This window comes from Mirounga angustirostris, unplaced genomic scaffold (genome assembly GCF_029215605.1).
Source record: "Mirounga angustirostris isolate CCGP_5_RB_7025 unplaced genomic scaffold, mMirAng1.0.hap1 SCAF_13, whole genome shotgun sequence".
NCBI classification, from domain to species: domain Eukaryota; kingdom Metazoa; phylum Chordata; class Mammalia; order Carnivora; family Phocidae; genus Mirounga; species Mirounga angustirostris.
The window spans coordinates 93,589,671-93,604,101 of record NW_026991721.1 but is presented as its reverse complement, the minus strand read 5'-3'; the positions used below and the strand labels follow the sequence as shown (position 1 = coordinate 93,604,101).

Sequence of the window (14,431 nt, the reverse complement as noted above, 5' to 3'; positions counted from 1 at the left end):
TTAAATGACAAGATAGCTGTTAAAATTGCTTAGCACATATCAGGCACATAATGAGCATGGGGATGTTAATAACAATGATAAAAAAAAAAAGCCTAAACGTTTGATTTGGTGGAAGAGTGGTGGAGATGGTATGAACTTTTTTGGGGGGGGTTCCTAGGGACCATTCCTCTCTGCCCAGGATTTCCTCCTCCTCCTCCTTCCCCTCTTCCACGCCTCTGGTAAGATCTTTATTTGGTCTCAGGGCTAGATGATTATTAATGCAGAAATGTTAGGGCTGGAGATTTCCACAGCCTTTGAATAATAGGCATTTGGAAAATTAAATATTTCTGTCAAGTATGCCATAAATCTTGGCTGTTTAGGAAGGTGAGAAATTAAAATTGCAAAACAGCCGGGGAGGGAGTGCGTGGTCTAGCCCCTGTGTGTGGTCTCAGGGTGAGGGTGGGCAGGGCGGCAGCCCCTTGGGAGCAGGAACCTGAGCAGGCCTGGGGGAGGGGAGTAGAGGCAGTCCAGAGAAGGTTGCTTGCTGCGGGTCCTCAGCCTGCCAGACTTTGAAGTTCAGATGGTTTTGATGGACGCTTCCTGCTTTGTGTTCTAGATCTGCATCTGGCCGGCTCCTGCTGGGCTTCAATCCTTCTTCTCTTCTTTCCCTCCCACTTTGGCTTTCCTGCCCACCCACCCAGCCCACCAGCGAGGCCCCCTGCCCTCGTCCCGCCTCAGAGGAATCGTGTGGCACCGCGGACAAGAGCCTTTCCATTAGTTCCTTCTGCTGCTGGAAAGCCACCCTGAAGGAGGGCAGCCCATTCTGGGCATCTCCTGCTCCAGCAAAGGCAAAAGCTGTGAGAGGGTCTTGTGTAGATAGAGGGTCTCCCTGACCACACAGAGGGGCAGCACACGTATTTTTCCCCAAGGGTCAGGAGACAGCAAAGACAAGGAGATGTGGGACACTCTGACTTCCAGAAGAACACGACCATCCCCGCAGCTCCGTCTCCCCTCCCTCAGCCCCAGGAGGACCCAGAGACCCCCAGCCTCACCTGTATTGCTTTCCTGCCTTCTTACCTGGTCACGTATCAGGACTTGAGTCTTGTCTACTACACTGCATACATATGGTGTTAGGAGTGTGAATTAGTCACCAGTTTTGGGGGGACCCACATGAAAAGGGCAACCAGCAAAGCAAAGCCTATCCAGGGGACAAGGGCCAGGGGTGGTGAAGAGACTCAAGAGCCTCGTCATGTTCTTTTCACACATTCGCTTACTCAGTTGGCATGGATGAGCTGTTGGAACATTCCTGATATGCTGGATACCTAGGAAATATAAGTAACAGTGAGAACAGACTGTCTTACCTTGTGTTGGACATCGTGCTAAATCCTTTAAATGCATTAATTCATTTAGCCCCGAGAGTCTTAAGATAATACTGTTATCCGTTTTAATAAGGAAGCTGTGATTCAGAGAAATGAAGTGACCTTCCCAGATGGAAGACTAAGAATCAAACCCACATCTGACTTTTATTTTTTTTAATATATATTTTTTAAGATTTTGTTTATTTGAGAGAGAGACAGAGAGAGGGAGAGAGCATGAGCTTGAGGGTGAGGGGCAGAGGGAGAAGCAGACTCTCCACTGAGCAGGGAGCCCGATGTGGGGCTCGATCCCGGGACTCCAGGATCACGACCTGAGCCCAAGGCAGACGCTTCACCAACTGAGCCACCCAGGTGCCCCCACATCTGACTTTTAATCACTCTGGATCACTTGCCAGTAAGGCCTTGTTGAAAATTCAGCAGGGAGTCCAGGCTTGCTCCTAAGAAGCTCAGTCTAGAAGGAGAGTAGGTGAGTATGTTTGAGGGGCAAACTAAGTCTAGGATGGTTGGCCAGGGACTAGGGAGGGCTTCCTGGAGGAGGTGATGCCTAAGCTGAGTCCAGAGGATGCACAGGAGCCAGCCCAGAGAAGAAACAGAGGTAGGGTGTTGTGAGGCTGAGGGAAGAGCTTCAACAAACACCCAGCCCCAAGTGAGAATTTGTGTCGAGGTAACAGGAAGCAGGCTGGAACTAAGGTATGAGGGAGAGAGAAGAAGCCAGAGAAATGGCTGAGATCAGACATAAATGGCCTTGTATTTCAGGTTAAAGGCACCAGGAAACCACTGGAAGGATTTACCCAGAAGGGGACAGGTTGAGACCCTCTGGTGGTGGTAGGGCAGCTGGGTAAAAGGAAGTAGAAAAATGAGGCTGTGGCAGATATTTATGAGAAATGTAGGCTTACACTGAGGTCTGCAAGTGGACAAACTTGAGAGACTCTCTAGAAGGCAGAATCGACGGGACGTAGTGCTGATAAGATATGGGGGGAGGGTGCCATGGATAGAGAAGGGAGGAGCCAGGTCTGAGGGAGCAGGGTGGGCCCCCTGTCCCCACATATGTATGACCCACCTGCTTGGTGGCCATGGGGATCCTCACCATTGACAGGAACCCTGTTCTGGCCTTGTATGGATGAATGGGATGCATTCTGAGCACTGGGCTGTGGGATGCATGTGATTATTGAGATGTCAGTCATGCAGGCAGGGGCCCAGCTGGCCCAGTCCCACCTCTTAGTCCCCTCCAGGCAAACCCCTTCTCTGTCCTTTACAAAGGAAGAAGGCTCTTTCTGTATTGGACATATGGACGGTGTCATTTTTGGCCTCTTTTCCTGTATGGCCTAGGGGTTGCTTGGCCAGCCAGCACTGCGCTTGGACCTAGCTTCTTCTAGGTTCCTAGCATATGGCCGGGGGGAAGGCAGCTGTCAGAAAGCCCCCAGTCTAGGAGCTGTAAGTCCCAAGTTCCCCTACAACCCAGCTTCTCTGGGCTCTGGAGAACACTTTCAGGGGCCTGGATGAACTGGTGCCCAAGGAGAAGCCTGTAAAAAGGAGAGAAGACAACCCCTCTATTTCTGGGTTCCTGCGAAGAAAGCAGGGTGGGTGGCCACCTTCACTTTCTGGAGTAAAATGTGAACTTTTAAAAACTGAGGACCGAAAACTAAGTTCAGTCTTAGCTCAAGCTAGGCTGGGGGCCAGGAGGCCCTCTCGAGGTTAAGGCTGGGATGGGTGGGCTTTGTCCCCCATCCAGCTGGCTTCTCTCAGCTTAGCTGACCTAAGCACTTGGGGAACTCTATCCTTTGGTCCTCCATCCAAGGAAATTAGATGTGGCGCTCCCGGTTACTCGGCTCTGAATTCCCCCCCACCCTTCCTGGAGCTTCCGAGAAGCCCACCTCCTGTTCAGAGAATTTATGAATCCCCATCTGCCTGTTCTGCTGGTTCTGGCACCTGCCACACCTGGGATGGGTTATGCCTCCGGGGCCTACCTTCAGCACCAGTCACCAGTCTGGTTTGACTCCTGACGGACGCCCGAGGCCCTGGTACATTATCTGTCCACCACAGAGGAAGGGTGCCAGGCGTGTCTCGTGAATTCAATACGAGCTCTCAGGGAGCCTTTGGAAGGCTGGGGATTGGGGGTTGGCGGCTGGGCGGGGGGACTGGAGGGGGGTCGTCATCGTCGTGAGAGAACGTGTGCAGTGAGAAAGTTGGGGTGGGGACTGGCGCTGTCCAGGAGCACTGGATTCGTGGCCCGATGAGGAGCCCTGGGGCCCGGCTCCCTCTCACCACGTGTGCGCTAGGCCTTCGTTACTCTGGCAACTCGCCCCGCTCAGAGGGCACCAGGCAGCTGAATCCAGCCCCTTGTTACGGGGGAAAATGCCCTCATTGAAGCGCCCGAGCGGAGCTTCTCTGCCTTTTATTGCAACCGGCGCCACCGGCTTCCATTTGCAAACTTAATAGTGTGCGCGCGCGGCCAGAGGGCCCCGGAATCCGGGCGGCGGCGCGGGGCGACGGAAGGGGGCGACGGCCGCCGCCTGCTAATCAGGGGGCCGGGCCGAGCCAGGGGTGGGCAGGGGCCGCCCGCTGCGAGCGCCCCCGCCCTGGCGTTGCCCTTGGCCCTGCCAGCCCCGATTCCCTGGGAGTCGGAGCGGCGCACGGTTGGAAGGGTCTTAGGACCCAGAGAGGAGACAGGTGTCTCCCGGGGGCAGGACACCCCTCACCCCCACCTGGACACCGGGAGGGGCGGCCCCCGGGGGGGTGCCCAGGTCCCCAGGCCCGGGGTTCCCTGCAGGCACAGCCCGTGGGCGCTTGCCCGGCCCGCGAGGGGAGGCCGCCGGCGCCCCCGGGTTTCCTTCTCTCCCGCCTCCTCCCGCTTTCCGGTGATGGGCTCCACGCGGGGGCGGGGGGGGGAGCCTGTCTGAGCGACCCCCTCCCAGTCCTGCCCGTTCCGCTGGGGACCCTTCGCCGGGGAGGTGACGCTGGGGCAGGCGTGGGAGGACGGACTGCGGAGCCCGCGTCATCCGGCCCGTGGGGAGCGCTGTGCGGGCGGAGAGGCCCCGCCGCCGCCGCCGCCGCCGCCACCGCCACCAAGCCAAGCCCCGAGCGCGGCTTCGCCTGCCTCGTCGCCTCCAGCTGCTGACCTCAGTAGGGCTGGTATCCTGGAGGAGCGGGCCGGTGAAAGGACCAGAAGAGCCGGAACCAAGTGGCTGCGAAGATATCGACAGCCTCCCTGGAAACTCGCTTCCAATGAGCGCTGCATCCCCTCCTCCTTTAATTAGCGGGAGGGAGCTGGACAAGTTGTTACAACTGCAGGGAAAAGGATAAAAGATGGCTTTGTGTTAGTGTGGCAAATTTTATTAAACTGAGAGAAAGGGTAACTGAAACATGACAGCCGTGTGTGTAGTGCCTCCTGAATTTGTAATAACCCAATCTTGTTCTGAATCATCCCTGCGTTGGCAAACGGAATATAAAGCATTTAACAGATCCAGTATTGTAGGAGGTACAACAGAGAACAGCCGAGTGGGGAGGGACAGGTAGGGGAAGAGGACTTCCAGCCCAGGGCAGCCTTCACTGGTTAATGAGACCCGAGCAGAAATACAGGGTCTGGCTCCTGGCTTTGTCTCATTAATTTCTCCTGCCCCCCCCTGGCTCTTTCTTACATCTCGGTGTTTCCACTTATAATTCAGAGGTAATATCTGGCCATAAGAGAAAACTTAATAGCACATTAGTTGGTAGGGAATGGACAAAGCCATCTTTTCCTAACAGGAGTAAAAAAGTAGGCAGGAAATCGGGGAGGAAAGAGCTCAGCCACATTGTGGTGCTGGGCTTGGGGGATGACTTTGGTACTCAAGCTGGAAGGGGGGTGATGCCATGTTCACCGTGCATTAGCTGTGGTGCCCATGGCTATCATTTTGATGATAGGCATGTGCGTGAGGCCCAGACAAGTTAAGTCCTATGTCCAGGGTTTAGTAAATAGCAAGCTTGATCTCACACTTTGGTCCTTCAGACTCCAAAGCCTATGCTTTGCCTGTTACCCTAGGTCTTAGATTTCAGTTGACTAATGAAAAGGGGGGAAAAAATTCATTTGTAGAGGCCCTTAAGTGAGGAATTGTAGCTCTTGAACTCTAGGGGATTTCAAGATCTTCTGATCTAGGTAAGATATTATTTACTCTTCTTTTCAGAGGAAGTGACTGGGTTCCAGAGATGTTAAGCCACCTGTCCAGGGTTATGCAGCCAGGAGGTGACTGAGGAGGGAGACCAGACTGCACATTCCTTCCTATTGAGTAAGGCCTCAGATGTCAGATCAATCCATGCTTTATTAAAATAGGTTCTAGAGGGGAGGAGGGTGGGAGGATGGGTTAGCCTGGTGATAGGTATTGAGGAGGGCACGTTCTGCATGGAGCACTGGGTGTTATGCACAAACAATGAATCATGGAACACTTCATCTAAAACTAATGATGTAATGTATGGGGATTAACATAACAATGAAAAAATTTAAAAAATAAAATAGGGTCTATTTAAGATGATTGCAAGCTAAATCTGTGGATCGAGCCTGACTTCTTACTCCTGCCGTTTCCTACTGTTCGGTCCTCAGTGGAGACAGAGACCTACATCACCGTCTTTCCTGTCACTCTTCCTAGAGTTGAAGGCTGGCATTTATATCTGACCTCTCCCCTTGCTCAAATTCTTCCTGCCAAAGACTGAGCTAGACCCTCGGGGGCTTCACTTCCCACTCAGGAGTGATTAACGTGTCCCTTTTCCAGCACATAGAGGAAATGAGCAAAGCACTTCTGTTTGAAAGGAAAAAAAGGGGGAGAGAGAGAGAGGACAAAAATATGTAACACAACCCCAGGCTCCAGTTTGGGTTTGCAAAGTGGAGAACAAAACAGAACCATTTCCCAGGTACTTTTATGTTATTGCCTCTATAATGTGCCCAAAAATATTTTCCAAGTGATTCATCTACAATCCAATAAGAACAACGGCTGTTGCCATTCCTATGAAAGGAGCCCGAGAGCATTAGTGAGCCATTTTATTTTATGAAGGGGAAGAGGCGCAGGTGTTTGGACCCATTTGCCTGAGGCATCCAGGCCAGTGCCCCGGGGCGTCTGTAGCTCCGGGCGGGGCAGCTGACAGAGCCGCAGGTTGGCTGAGACACCAAGAGACAGTACCCCACGGTTAACTCCGGACGGGGCTACCCATGGTGGAGGCTTTCAACTTCAGTGCACTGGCCTCCCGCCACTCAAAGCTCTCTTTGTCATCTGCTGATTTTCAAAAAGTATCATTAACCGTAACAATTCACATTTGTAAGGGACTTTGTAGTTTGCAGTGCTGCCTTTTATCCATCTTGATAACCACCCTGAGACTGAAACAGTTACTATCATCCCCATTTTACAGATGAGAAGACTGAAGCTTTTTTTCTTATTATGTTATGTTAATCACCATACATCACATCATTAGTTTTTGATGTAGTGTTCCATGATTCATTGTTTGCATATAACACCCAGTGCTCCATGGTGGGGGGTGGGAGGGATGGGGTCTTGGGTGATAGATATTGGGGAGGGTATGTGCTATGGTGAGCGCTGTGAATTGTGCAAGACTGTTGAATCAGAGATCTGTACCTCTGAAACAAATAATACATTATATGTTAAAAAAAAAAAAGATAGCAGAAGGGGAAGAATGAAGGGGGGGAATCGGAGGGGGAGATGAACCATGAGAAGACGATGGACTCTGAAAAACAAACTGAGGGTTCTAGAGGGCAGGGGGGTGGGAGGATGGGTTAGCCTGAAGACTGAAGCTTTGAAAGTTTAGTGCTTTGTCCAGATTAAGAGGCTCCCTTCCACCACCACCCCACTCCCCTGGCCGTTTCCGTATGTCGGTGTCCTCCTTGTAAATGTTGGGGATTTTATGTTGAATTCTTTTTTTTAAAATTTTTTATTGTTATGTTAATCACCATACATTACATCATTAGTTTTTGATGTAGTGTTCCATGATTCATTGTTTGTGCATAACACCCAGTGCTCCATGCAGAACGTGCCCTCTTTAATACCCATCACCAGGCTAACCCATCCTCCCACCCCCCTCCCCTCTAGAACCTTCAGTTTGTTTTTCACAGTCCATCGTCTCTCATGGTTCGTCTCCCCCTCCGATTTCCCCACTTCATTCTTCCCCTCCTGCTATCTTCTTTTTTTTTTTTTTCCTTAACATATATTGCATTATTTGTTTCAGAGGTACAGATCTGTGATTCAACAGTCTTGCACAATTCACAGTGCTCACCATAGCACATACCCTCCCCAGTGTCTACCACCCAGCCACCCCATCCCTCCCACCCCCCATGACTCCAGCAACCCTCAGTTTGTTTCCTGAGATTAAGAATTCTTCCTATCAGTAAGGTCATATGATACATGTCTTTCTCTGATTGACTTATTTCGCTCAGCATAACACCCTCCAGTTCTATCCACGTCATTGCAAATGGCAAGATCTCATTCCTTTTGATGGCTGCATAATATTTCCTTGTATATATATACCATTTATGTTGAATTCTGATATGGAGCAGGATGTGTAGGCTTCTCTAAATGGTAATGCTGCACAGTGTCAGTCACTGGAACAAGAGGAAGGTTGTTAGCCAGGAAACAGGAGTGGTCAAGAGGACCTCAAGGTGGCAGGGGAGAAACTCTGGGCCCTACTCTGGTGAATACAGACTTAGAAGAAGCTGGGCATAGGGAATGGTACTCTCTCCATGCAGGTGGGCGGGGGCTAGGAAGGGTGAAGTGGGAACCTCAGAGTGGGTCTAAGTGGACCAACAGAGGCTGGGTTGGGTAGATGAGTGTCCCTCTTGTTCCTTTCCCCTTCCTATTTCCAGGCTGTTAGAAAAGTCTTATTGAATCATTCCAGTTTCATGAGTTGTGCGATTGGGATTAAGGCGAAGGACCTGTGTCCGCAGCAAGGCATTCTTTGAAGGGGGTGGTGGCTGTTTCTGATACCACCCTGTTGATGTCAGCAATAATGAGTGGGACAAGATGAAGCTTAGGGGACAAGGGTCAGGGAAGAAAGAGCCTGCTGCCTGCCTCACTGGAAAGCCTCCCTCTTCTGCCAACCATGGAAGGTTAGGGTTTGAGGATTTTGAAACCTAATTGTCCACAACAATGTGAATTTACGTAACACTACTGAACTGCACACTTGAAAATGATTAAGAAGGTAAGTTTTATTTCGTGTATTTTACCAATAAGAAAAATAACTAACAATGGCTCGTAGTTTATGAGTCAAAAGGCTTATAAGGGTTCTGAGAGTAGACAGTATTTCTCTGCCCTATCTTTCCTTAACCCCTCAGCCTCCCCTCTTCGAAGCAACGGCATTCAACGTTTTCTCTCTTTTTTTCTGACATTTACAGATCTCTAGAGTTAAATAATATGTATGTATCGCTTAGTTTAATGCATTAATTATATTATCCATTGACTTTCTATTTATGCTAATGAGGATTTAGTTCTCTTACGCTGCCATCCCCTCTGACTCTTACCCTCTATATAGGGTATTTAAACTAGTTAAATCGATATTCAGGATTTACGTTGTGCCTACTTGACTGTGATTCACAACTGACTATTATATTATGGTTATGTTTCCTTTTTTTTTTTCTTTTCTTTTCCTGAAGTTCACAGCCACCTTGTTTTGCTTAACTTTTTTGCTTTGATTTTCTTTGTACTTACCAATAGCCTCTGAGAATAATTTTCCTGAAGGTCAGTCTCATCAATCAATCCGTTCCGACACGTGTCTCGGAGACTTTGCTTCTGGACGCAGCTGTCGTGTCCGGTTGGCTTGTGCTTAGGTCTGTGGCACTGCTGTGACCCTAGGACTTCCCTCTGCTCTGGTCCCAGGAAATCCCTTTGCCTTTCTGTAATATACATTCTTTATTTCTAGGATCTCGCATCCTCTTCTTTTTTGGCTTGCTCCATTGTTTTGTTTTTTTTTTTTTAAGATTTTATTTATTTATTTGAGAGAGAGAATGAGAGACAGAGAGCATGAGAGGGAGGAGGGTCAGAGGGAGAAGCAGACTCCCTGCTGAGCAGGGAGCCCAATGCGGGACTCGATCCTGGGACTCCAGGATCATGACCTGAGCCGAAGGCAGTCGCTCAACCAACTGAGCCACCCAGGCGCCCTGCTCCATTGTTTTGATGGAGCACATTTACCAGGAGTGTTCTCAGGTTCAAAAGACGTGCAGTAGCCAAAGGCCTGGTGAGGACAGGCCGTGGTGTGGCGCTCTGCACTCTGGGCTGGTGCCTTCTGAACCTGGGGCACAGCAGCGTCCTCTCCCCTGGGTAGGATCTCCTGTTTTCTGTAGCCCCCGTGGTCTTTTTTTTTATCCTTTCATCCTGCTGCAGGATTTTGATTTTTAGGAAGGCAGCGCCCTCACCCATGTCACACTAGTAAGGGGCAGAACTGTGACTTGAACCCAGATCCATGGGCTCAAGTCCAGTGTCGTCTTCCGTCTGAGCTATGATCTGTACTCCTTCTACCATAGCCAGGTCTAGTGCAGTCTGGTCCTCACCACTCATCAGCCATCCGGCCTCACTCAACACACCTCACCTCTTCTCCCCTTCCTCCCTAGCCAGCCCCATTGAGGATGCGTGTGTCCCCAGCCCCCTGCACCCGTGCCTGGGCCCTGTCCAGGGAGGGCATAGTCTCCCAGGGGAAAACTCCAAGGTCTGTGGGATGACCTGGTGTTTTGTCCTTTTCTCGGTGGCCGGTCTGCTTGGTGGCGGGGAATGTGGTTTATAAGGATCAAAGTCATCCCTGCCTCCTCCCTTTGTCTGTCACACAGCCCTGCTCAGGCCCCTTTGAATTGGCAGGAGGTCAGTGGAGGGGATCCCCTCTACAACATGCCTGGTCGCTTTCCCCTGGAAAAATTCAGGTCTGAGTCAAGCAAGGGAAGGAATAGCGCATAGGGAGAGAATCAGGCTCCTCTCCATCAAGTCCCTTGTAACTCAGTAGGTGAGAGCGTGTCGTGGCAGCAAACAGGGTGGGAGAGCCTATCTGCCTTGCGGGGCTGTCTCTGGGAGGCCTTGCCTGGCTGACTCCTCCCTCCCCTCCTAAAGCATTGCCTTCCTTGGGAAGTTTTCCAGGCGGTGTGGATGCGAGATGGCCATGCATGCCGGAAGTCATGCATAAGTAAAATCCACAGATAATTCCCAAGCTCTGCTTTAGCCATTAGTTTTCATCTTTCTTCCCACGAAACCTTTCTCCGAACTGCTAAGGGAGCAACGTTGATTGATTTGTGCCTTTCCCCTTTATGTTTCCTCTGCTCCCTCCCTCTGCTTCTGATTAAGCTAGAAATTAGCTACGAAATGACCCAAGTAAGGCCACGACATATTCTGCAAGAAGATAGATAAGCAAGAGGCCTCAGTAATCTATAAATTAGATAATCAGGCCCAACGCCATTGGAGGTGACTCTATGCTATTTACTCATTCATTCATTCATTCTATGATATCTTCTTGATCGAATAAAGTTCTAGGCTCTGGTGTGATGAAATCTTGCTTTTGAGGTATTTAAAGTGTATTTGAAGTAGCGTGACCTCTTGCAGATTGTAGTCACCCCAGGGTCGCTGGCCCAGCTGTTTTGCTCACTCGGTATGGGGTCCTCCGGGTCCGGCTTGGGCTGCAGGACAGGCAGTTTGCTCAGAATGAGAGCCCTGTGAATGTTTGTTGTTGATGGTGATGCTTGATCAATAAAGCTAATCCTGCCATTGTCATCAGGGGATAAATCAGTACTCGCGTGTGTGAGAATTTCCCCTTGAACGTGTTTCTGAGGATGCTCAATCAGACTCTTTATGGTTTCCAAGAGCTGGGGCATGATGAAAAGGGCCTTGGCAATTTGCTGCTGTGGAGAAGTTGAACAGAAAGCAGGGAGTCAATGAATTAGGGCCCCGCGGCTCACCTATGCTACCCCACAGCCGCTGAGGACCCTGGGCCTCCGCTCAACAATCTTCAGCTCAAGCTTGCGGGTTCTTTGATGGCAGTTCAACTCTTGTCTCTCTGGGTGGGAGGAGGAGGTAGACGCAAGGATAGAGAGTTGGCACTGGAGTATTTGGGCCTCAGAGTGGTTGTGAGCAGGTATGTAAGAGAGCAGAGCAGGAGTCTGTAGGGGAGCGGCTGGGACTGGACTTGGACTCAGCAGGCTGAGGTCCTCCCACCACAGACAGTGTGTGCCTGGGCACGAATCAGGAGCCAGGGAGCCACAGAGGTCCAGGGCTTGGGGTTCAAGAGCCACTCCCAGCTCCTTCTGTGTGGGGTGGCCCGGCCTGACAGCCAAGCCTGTGCTCACACTCCAGCTCCTCCGTACCTCAGAGGCCTGGATGGAAGGTGGCTGAAACACGGCTGATGGCAAGGCCTTGGGACTCCAGCTGACTCTACTCCACCGGCCCAGGGATTGGGGGTGTCACAGCTCCGAGAGCATCTCCTGTGACACGTCCTCTCCCCTCTGGGACCAACCCCGGGGCCTCCAGGACAGATTCCCTGATGTGAGATTTAGTTCTTTGTTACCTGTCTTCTCTGCAGCCTTACCTGAAGCTTCCTGAGAACAACTCAGGAAGCTCTTCCCTAGTCCAGACGCGCTGTGACATGCGCCAGGCGTGAGGTAGGGGCTCCCTAAGTGCTGGGTGAATGGAGCAGGGCACTGCGTGGTTGTACCTGAACAGATGGGGGGCAGGGCAGGGAGCAGGTGTCCACGATGGAGTCACTGGGCGAGATGGACCGCCGTGGTTCTAGGTCTTCTTCCAGGGAGGGAAGGACGGAGGGATGGCAATGACAATGAGCAAACACTAGAACGGGGCGTGCTCCGCACCAGGGCCTGTTGGAACGCCTTACACAGGTGCCCTTGTTGAATCCTTTGTTTTCCTCATTTAATTCTTAGCACAGCCCTATGAGGCAGGTGTTCTCATTACTCCCACTTCACAGATGAGGAAATGGGAGACCTGGCTTCCCCGTGTGCATTCTTCACATCTCTTCCTTGGTGAAGGCTCAACTACCCTCTACCTCTCTGTCACTGCATTTCTTACTCTTTCTGGCTGTTTGCTTGTCCCGCTTCCCTAGGACTGACTGTAGGCTCTGTCTGCGCAGGGACTAGGCTTGTCTTGCTCATATTGAACCCCTGGTGCCCGGCATGCCGTTGGTACGGAGTAGATGCCCAGTACATGTCTCTGAATGAATGAATGAACAGACTGCGAGAGTGTCACTTGCTCTCCACTGAAGCATTCCACCAGGCTGCAGGGAGGATGGCTCTTTCTTCTGTGACTCCCCACAGGGCCCACAAGCAGAGGGGCGTCCCAGGACCAGGCACCTCTGTTGAACCCATGTTTGTTGAGCGCCTACTGTGTGCCGCCTCCATATTGAGTGCCAGGGAAGGCGTCCCTACCATCAAGGAGTTTCCAACATCTTCTGCAAAGAAATCCCTTCACTTGAATCTCTCCTAAAGCTCTCTTGTGCTTTTGGCGAATAGCCCCCACTTTGCCTTCTAGGGCTTCTAGGAAGGGGCGAATGAGTGCCATTCTCGGCAGCCCTCTCAGCCTCAGAGGGGGACCCTGCCACAGCCACCCCCCACCTCAGGTAGACCAGCCGAGATGATTCAGTTATGTGCCTTAATGCTTGGATCTTTTGCTTGCTCCTTTTTGAGGACATGAATATTTTTTTTTTGCAAAATCTGAAGCATATGTTTTCTGCTCAGCCTGTGGCGGGCCGAGGGTATCTTTCCATTTACTGTCTCCAGTCTCTCCTCTCCTCTCCCTGCCCAGCCACTGCCTTGTACCTGATGAACACCTTACTTGATGGCTCCTCATGGAGCTCATCTGCATCCCTTCTCTCTGGCGCCTCGGTCTTCCCACCATCTTCCACGCTCTCCTTCTCCACTGGGACATTTTTGCAGGAGATGCCAAGGGTTTTCTGACTGGGGTGTGCTTGTGAGAGTGTGAATGTGTCTGGGGCACGTGCCTCAAACCCTGCCCCAGGCACAACTCTATATACAACTCCTACTCTTGGCCAGTTCTCTGCCCTTTTCCCTCCAGACACCACCAGCCTCTCTGACCCCCTGCTCGGCACCGCCAGGGACGCTGGCGGGCCTCGATGTGCTTATGGACTGAGCAGCAGACAGCTATTGAGGGGGACCCTGAGCAGAGTGGCTCAAACGTGGTCCACACAGCATTTTGCTGCCGCTGGAAGACACAGCCCCTTGCATTTTTGCATTTAGGAAAACAAAGTATGAGTGGTCATAATTTCCTGGGCTCCTGAGCAAATTTGTATTTCATTCTGATTATTGAATGTGTTGCCTAATTGTAGCTATAAAAAGGAATAGTCCATCTTCCCCATGAAAGCCTGGTGCTGGCTAATTGTTGTTTAATTAGTTGATTCCAGTGGTCGAGGGGTGAGTTTGGAATTACAATTACAACTCCTATTATTTCAGGGAGATTGCTGAATTAATTAGTGGGACAATAGGATTCCTCATTATTGACATCTTAAGAATCCACAATAATAACTTTAAAATGGGTTGCAATAATGGAGGTTGGTCATAGATTTGTCTTCTCTGCTGGGTGAGGCTGGACTTCAGGAGGACCGGGGCCTCCCGTTCTGCCCCTCCTTCCAGGGGAGGGGATGGGAGTCTGGAGAGGCAGGTGCTCTTGGTGAGAGTTTTGATTCTCACCAAGTTTTGACCAGGGGTAGTAGGGGAGGCAGGGAGGTATCTCACAGCTGTGCTTGGCTTTCTCATGACCTGAGCGGGTAAAGGCCAATGGTGATGTAAGATGGGAGAGAAGAGGAAGGAAAGGGTCCAGCCAAGAATGTGCAGGGTTTAATTCAAGGTCAATGAAGAGGAACTTTGCTTATAGCTCTGATGATCATGGACAGCCCATTGGACAGGGGCAGGTGGCAGGGCTTCCAGAGAGTCAGGCCCAAGTGGTGACAAGGCCAAGGTCATGCAAGGAGCTCTTGGAGCTGGGTGGGTCCTTGGGAGCCTGTGTTCCCAAAGCCCCTCTGTGACTATCAGCCTGTGCTGGGCCAGGGACAAGGTTGGTTGTTGTTTGGTTCCAGGTGACCTCCAGCCTTCTGATTCAGATCTTACT

General features: G+C 51.1%; 1 protein-coding gene across 7 annotated transcripts in view; it reads left to right on the top strand.

The window, feature by feature from the left end:
• The window catches only part of GRIK4 (glutamate ionotropic receptor kainate type subunit 4), a 424,832-nt gene that overhangs the window by 40,993 nt on the left and 369,408 nt on the right, over positions 1 to 14,431 (top strand). For 2 of the 7 annotated variants that reach the window (XM_064577324.1, XM_064577322.1), the window contains exon 2: positions 5,516 to 5,617. The exons of the other annotated variants lie outside the window; for them this stretch is intronic. The gene's annotated coding sequence lies outside the window, so the exon portion shown is untranslated. The remainder of the gene's footprint in view (positions 1 to 5,515; positions 5,618 to 14,431) is intronic. 7 annotated transcript variants of the gene reach the window in all.